Here is a 7,680-nt window from a genome sequence, read left to right on the forward strand (position 1 = left end):
TTAACGGCGTTATTTTTTCAGTAACGGGGTAATCGAACTAATTACTTTTTCCGCCGTTACCGTTACTGACAGTCAAAAGCGGTGCGTTACTTACTCTGAATAAATTGAAGAAACTACCAGCCGTGTCGAGTCGACTCTCTGCTCTGTTGATTTGCCATCCAAGACTTGGGGTGCGTTCAGGTTCGAGAATATCGCACGTACTTCTGACTCCAAGCTGTTTGTCCCTGCTCATTCAATTAGACAATGCTTTCCAAAGTTTGGTAACGTTTCTGTGTTTGCTACACCTGATGCTAGCCTCGTTCCCATCTCCCACTGTCAGCCAGCAATAATTCTGCTTCCATCTTGAGGACGGCAGACGCTTTGAAGGTGACGTGAATTGTCAGGAAACGAGCTACCTGAATGCAGCCCCACGAGAGATGCGATGGAAGTGATTGTGATTGGCTGAGGGTTAGAGTCATGTGTCGTGGAAAGCCAATCAGAGCCGGTGATTTCACAAGCAAACCGGAACAGCGCGTGCGGCAAACACACACGCAAAACAGATGCACAGGGTCGGGATAGCAGAGCATTCAGAAGAAAAATTGTCCTTTAAGAGGTGGAGATATAGACACTATTTCAAGTTTGTCGAAATTAAAGGAAAGAACCTGCATGTAATGTGTAATTTATTTCCTGGGGCAAAGCTTTTGTCGACATCTGTGGTAAGCAATTCAAATCTGCTGAAGCACCTAACAAGTTAACTACCTGTCTGTTCTTTATTCCACTGACTCGAATACTGCTCAGAAATTTCAAATTCTTTGACATACAACAAGTTCTTTTTAAAGTAACGGAAATAGTTACTTTCCCTGGTAACTAGTTACTTTTACTATAGAGTAATTCAGTTACTAACTCACTTACTTTTTGGAAGAAGTGAGTAATGTAACAAATTACTTTTTTAAAGTAACGTGCCCAACACTGCTGATTACTTCATTATCAAAGTAACTACCAGTTACATTTTTCCCAGTTTTTCTCCCCGCCTCAAAATAAGAATGTCAGAAAAATGTCATTGCATGTAATTAACTTTCCGTTAATAGAATTAAAAGGAGAAGATTAAAGAGCATACGACAGGAAAAAAAAAGTCTTAAATAGCATTATTATGTGAATTAGAATCATATTTTGAGACGATTCGACTATATACAACAATTTAATTTCTCGTCATCTGCGCTTTGCTAGTCTTTTAATCTGCCGGTTAGCCACGCCTACCATTATAGGGCTTTAGCGTCCCCAACAGGTGGATGACGTCAGCGGGAGACTGAGCTCAACGGTTTTACTATTCAGTCCATTGAGGGGGAATTATTCAGAACGAGGAAAACGCGACGAAGAGAGCCGCAAAATGTCATTGTTTAAGTCTCTCTACTCCAATATTTTTACAGGATATTCTTTTTATCCAAGTATTTTTCCCCAATAGCTATATAAATGGCTTGAGAAGGATCAGTCAACCCGTCGAGGGGGAACTATTCACAACAAGGAAAACACGACGAAGAGAGCTGCAAAATGTCATTGTTTCTGTCTCTTTACTTCAGTATTTTTACTGGATATTCTTTTTATCCAAGTATTTTCCCCAATTGCTAAATAAATGGCATGGTCATGACAAAGAACAGTCTTGTGCTAAATGGAATATGAAATAATACAAATGCACCTATTCAGGACGACATGGCAAAATTACTCCATAATGGTCAAGACTGTCGACTTCACCTTTACTGTCGCACCTCCCGAATGATATTTTATGACACCTAAATCGGACATATGTCATTTCCCTTCCCCGTCTTCGGAGAATGTAAACAAAAGTAAGAGGCGTGACAGCTAGCCGACATGCTAACCCGAACCGAGTGATGTTTCAAAGTCTTCGAAGCGGAAAACAACACATAACTAGCCCGGATTATTTGACATGACGACTGGGTTGTCGATTGTCTTCGCGGATCGGCAAACGGCCCGGCGGAGAGCAATTTACAGTTCGTTCCCCGGAGTAGGGCGGCTGCAGTTGTTGTGCAGCTAATGTGCATGAGGAGAGCTTTTTATATGCCTATCAATGATCAAAAGTAAGTAGTCCTTTATTTAAAGAAAGTTTGTAGTGCTTACTTTGTAATCGCTGTATTCGTATTTGACATAATACAAAACAAGATGTTTACTCACTTCCTCCTAAGTCCAATGGTCCCACAGTAGTAGGGCTTGTTTTGGCCAATATCCACGGTGAATGGGAACCGTTTGAAACTCCAAAAAGGCGCACACGCCTCTCCCTCATAAAGCAAGATTTTTCTGCAGCCGTTTGGCTGGCGTGATGCGAAAAATAAACGTATTAATCCGCAAAATCAGCTGAATCCTTAGTCCTCATACACAACAGTACGGCTGTTTAGTGAAGAGGACGCCTTCACCCGTACACGTCACAACGCCCTCCTCCTCAATGCAAGACCGAAGCCGGAAGTCACTCATTTTCATGGCGCGTGATTCAAAAAAGTAAATATAGCGATCAGTTCCACACACATCCAAGCGGTCCGTATCATTCAGGAGCATAAAATACCGCGTGTATTATGAAATAAACATGCTTTTTCGTGTCACATGCACTTTAAGCCTCATGTGAAAAATTCTAATCTTCGAGTTAGCGGGGGTTTAAGTAGTCGATGGAGTTGATTTCAACCACCACTGATCCCCCCGCTAGCTTTGCCACTCCGGAGCCTGAAACTAACAAATAACTGGCAAATGCACGGAATTTGCTGAAATCGACTCCAACGACTAATTAAACCCCTGCTAATTCGAAAATTAAGTATAATGTAAAAAAATTCTGAACTTCCCCTTTAAAATACTTACCCATCAAAGTGCGTACGGCAGGATTAAAAAAAAAGTCTAAAATTGCATTATTATGTGAATTAGAATTATATTTTGAGACGAGTCGACTATATACAACAATTTGGATATGCGTAGATGATGAGAAATTAGTCTTTTAATCCGCCGTTTAGCCACGCCTACCATTATAGGGCTCAAGCTTCCCCAACAGGTAGATGACGTCAGCGGGAGAATGGTTTCATCTGATTTAGTATGCAGCCCATTGGGGGGAATTATTCATTACGAGGAAAATGAGACGAAGAGAGCCTCAAAATGTTATTGTTTCAGTCTCTATACTCCAATATTTTTTAAAGGATATTCTTTTTATCGAAGTATTTTTCCCAATTGCTAAATAAATGGTATGGTCATGACAAATTTGTGCTAAATGGAATATGAAATAATAAAAATGCATTTTTTCAGTACAACATGGCAAAATTACTCCATATTGGTCAAAACTGTTCACTCCACCTTTACTGTCGCACCTCCCAAACACTATATTATGCCGCCGTAGTTAGACAGGCTTTTGACATTTCCCTGCGCCCCGGCTTCGGAGAATGTAAACAAACCAAGAGGCGTGACAGCTAGCCGACATGCTAACCCGAACCGAGTGACATCTCGAAGTCTTTTCACTTTCGAAGCAAAAAATCACACAAAATTAGCCCGGATCATATCACACTGCCCCGGGGTTGTCAATTGTCTTCGCCGATCGGCAAACCGCCCGGCATAGAGCAAGTTACAGCTCGTTCCCCTGCTACCATGGACAGGAGAGCTCGCCGGGGAAGCAGCTGGAGAGTACCGCCGGAGAAACCGGCCAACGTCAGAGGAACACGTAGCTGCCACGTGGTCAACAAGAATATAATGAAAAATAATGTTTTACTACACGGCGACGACGTAAACAAAGAGCGGCGTGCAAGTGTGCAGCTAACATAACAGACAGAATGTGTCTTAGGAGCTGTTTTCTACATGCCCATCCATGATGAAACATGAATAAATAGTCTGTTGTGTTTATCATCGCTGTATTCGCGACCATTTTTAACACAAAGTTGCTATTTCTGATGGGGTTGAAAATTTGATAGAACATTGGGCACATGAAGAGGGCAATAAACCGAGTATAGTGGTCTCCCGGCGGGGGGATGTGTGACAAGCCGCCAGTGTCGTCGGCCGAGTCGACGAGCATGTCAGCTAAGCCTGAAAGATATATCGTTTAAACATCGCCATCGCGATGTGTGCGTGCGCGATAGTCCCATCGCAAGGACGTGCGATAGTTTTTATTTTTTTTAATCCACATACGCCCTGCTTTCTGCTCTGCGCCGAGCCTCACACCCTCTTCTCCCAGCTCTTTGAACCTCACAGTCACTGCAGCACTTGCTTATTAAAGTGAACGATGCTGGTATCTTTGATCTTGCTAAAGAAGCGGACATCACAGCGCAGCAGCTGTCAATCATCGTTTACTTGTTAAACAGTTTCTGGAAGGAAGCCGCTTTGGAATGAATGTGTGTGTGTGTGTGTGTGTGTGTGTGTGGAGACGTTTGAGACATATAAATTAAATGCCAGAAGTGATCATGAGGAGTTTGTAATTTCTACATGCCCACCAAGAGTCACAGCTAAGGTAAATAAACAGAAGTATTTAATAAAGCCAAGCATTTTTCTACTACAGTACTTTATTCATGTTCAAAAATGATTTGGTTGGACAGTTATGTTTAAAACTGATCATAATTACCGTAATTTTCGGACTATAAGCTGCTACTTTTTTCCTTCACGCCAAATAGTCCAATGCGGCTTATTTGTTGATTTATTTGGGTTAATAGGTTCCACTTTATTTGACAGCGACATCATAAGACCGTCATTATTGTGACATGACACTATCATGGGCCATACTGAATGCTTATGACAGGTGTCATTAGGTGTCATCTGGCAAATTATGCCACTACCTCATTTTATGTCCAGCTCAGTTGTTTTACATCCATTCAAAAGTGAGCTAATTTGCCGGATAACACTAAATGACTTCTGTTATAGGCATTCATTCATGCTCATGACAGTGTCATGTCATAATTATGAGTGTCTAATGACAGTCTTATGGTGCCACTGTCAAATAAAGTGGTAACAAATACCATAACTAGTAATCAATGAAACAACTGGAACAGTAACTGAAGAAATAATTCGCACAGAACATGAATTTTGATTATTATTTACATCATTAGCGCTGCAATGCATGCTAGGAGGCATGTTGGACAACATCAGTGTTGACAGCATGTGGAAGCAGAGGTTGACTGTCTTCCCCAAGGGAGCAATAATGACCAAATTAAGCTTGAAGCAATGAAGGTTTGCATCCAATTGGTTCAAAGCTTCATGGTGGTTCATTTGGTCTTACAACAGTCTTATGATGCCGCTGTCAAATAAAGTGTTACCGGTTTATATCTTTTGGTGTAAATATCCCATAATACAGTGAGGACAGCTGCGGCTTATAGTCCGGTGCGGCTTATCTATGAACAAATGTTGTTTTCGTGTCAAATTTGGTGGGTGGCGGCTTATAGTCAAGTGCGCCTTATAGTGAGAAAATTATGGTAATACATTTGAAGTGCTTAAAACCATTTATTAATATATATATATACTAGGGCTGTCAAAATTAACGTGTTAACGGGCGGTAATTAATTTTTTAAATTAATCACGTTAAAATATTTAACGCAATTAACGCATGCGCGGAACGACCCACTCAAGCATTGCTGCGAACAGACTACAATTGCGCCGTTTGAAGTATATTGAGAGCTAAGGGCAGAGACAAGCAAGTGGAGTGGATGCAGGTTTTACCGGCACCCGCCAAGGGGGCCGCTGTTATTTTCAATGTGACCGGCATTGTCAGATTGAGCAGTGAGGAAGAAAGTGGTCGAGCGAGAGAGGAAGCGTGAGAGTAGAGAAAGTGCGCAGTTAGCGCAGGCCCGAGTGCTGCGTTACCCACATGGTTTTTTTTTGTGTTAATAAAAGTATTCACAAATAGCCATCTCACGCCTCTCAGTGTTTATATGTTCGCCGCCGTCTTCCTCAGGAGGTAATCGGACGTACTGAGCCATCTGACGACAATGAGCCAACATGATTCACCGGTCCAATGGGGTCCATAGCACTACTAATTTCCTAGCAGGAAAATTTGGTAACGCAGACATTTATTGGAGCCGTGCTATTTAAAGGGCTTTGTAGTAGCATCTCTTCCATACTTGTTTAACAATTGTGGCAAGCAACCTGGGGAAGTATAGCTGGAGATGATCATTTACTTAACACCATGTATTGTACTCAACGCAGAGAAGATATATCCTTTGCAGCAACCACTGTGACTCATGGTTCCTCAAATTCCCATCATGCATTTGGGCAGTTAAGAACATTTAAATCGCTACAGTATCATTTAGTGAAAGCACAACAAAAATAATATTCCTATCTCTCAAAAATAAAATAATGTTCACAAAAAGAAAAGCGCTCAATGCAAAGAGATCTGGCATTCCCAATCAGCTATGCAAAATAATACGATATTCAAACATTAAGTTTAGCTAAAAAAATACACTAGATGGCAATATTTAGTCACAATATACAAACTATTAAAATTACTATAACTTGTACTCACATTTATCTTTTAAGAATTAAAAGTCTTTCTATACGTAGATCCCTTTCACAGAAAGAATGTTAATGTTAATGCCATCTTGTGGATTTATTGTTATAATAAACAAAAACAGTACTTATGTACAGTATGTTGAATGTATATATCCGTCTTATCTTTCCATTCCAACAATAATTTACAGAAAAATATGGCATATTTTAGAGATGGTTTGAGTTGCGATTAATTGCGATTAATTACAATTAATAAATTTTGAAGCTGTAATTAACTCTATTAAAAATTTTAATCGTTTGACATCCCTAATATATACATTATATATATATATATATATATATATTTTTTTTTTTTTTTTAAATCATACTTTGGGGAAAAAGTGAGAAAAAACATGCCTTATATGTATCTCTTTCCAATGCTAAATCTGAATAAATACATTGAGACACACAAAAAAATTCAAATTTGGGGGCGGGGTGCACAACTTCGCGGTTTTTCACTTATCGCGGCGGGTTCTGGTCCCCATTAACCGCGAAAAACAAGGGATCACTGTACACTGGTCATTGTGAGTCATCCACAGTCTTTCCAAACAGCTATTCAAGTCATCTAGTGAAAATTTCTTTTAAAAAAAATAAAATAATTTTTTTTTTAATATCGCAATATAATATTGCAAACCCCCCAAAAATTGCAGCAATTGTTTTTTCCAATATCGTACAGGCCTAATGTCAGCCACAAAATGCAAGCCACCTACGTATTAAAAGGATCCCAGTGTTTCACATAATACATAACACGATGTTTACTCATGTTAGTCCAATGGTCCCACAGAAGTAGAGCTTGTTTTGGCCAATATCCACCGGTGAACGGGAACCTTTGACACCCCAAAAAGGCACACAAGCCACTCCCTCATACAGCAAGATTTTTCTGCAGCCGTTTGGCTGGCGTGATGCTAAAAATAAACAAATTAATCCGCAAAATCAGCTGAATTCTTAGTCCTTCTCATACAACAGTACAGCTGGACAGTGAAGAGGACTCCTTCTACCGTACACGTCACAGCAGCCTCTTTCTCAACTTGAGACTGGAGCCGGAAGTCACTCATTTTCATGGTGCGGGATTCAAAAAAACTAAATAAATATAGCGATCGCTTCCACACACATCAAAGCGGTCCATTTCATTCAGGAGCATAAAATACTGCGGAAAATATGATAAAAAATGTGCTTTTTGCTGTCATAGGCACT

The sequence above is a fragment of the Corythoichthys intestinalis genome, chromosome 19 (genome assembly GCF_030265065.1).
Source record: "Corythoichthys intestinalis isolate RoL2023-P3 chromosome 19, ASM3026506v1, whole genome shotgun sequence".
NCBI classification, from domain to species: domain Eukaryota; kingdom Metazoa; phylum Chordata; class Actinopteri; order Syngnathiformes; family Syngnathidae; genus Corythoichthys; species Corythoichthys intestinalis.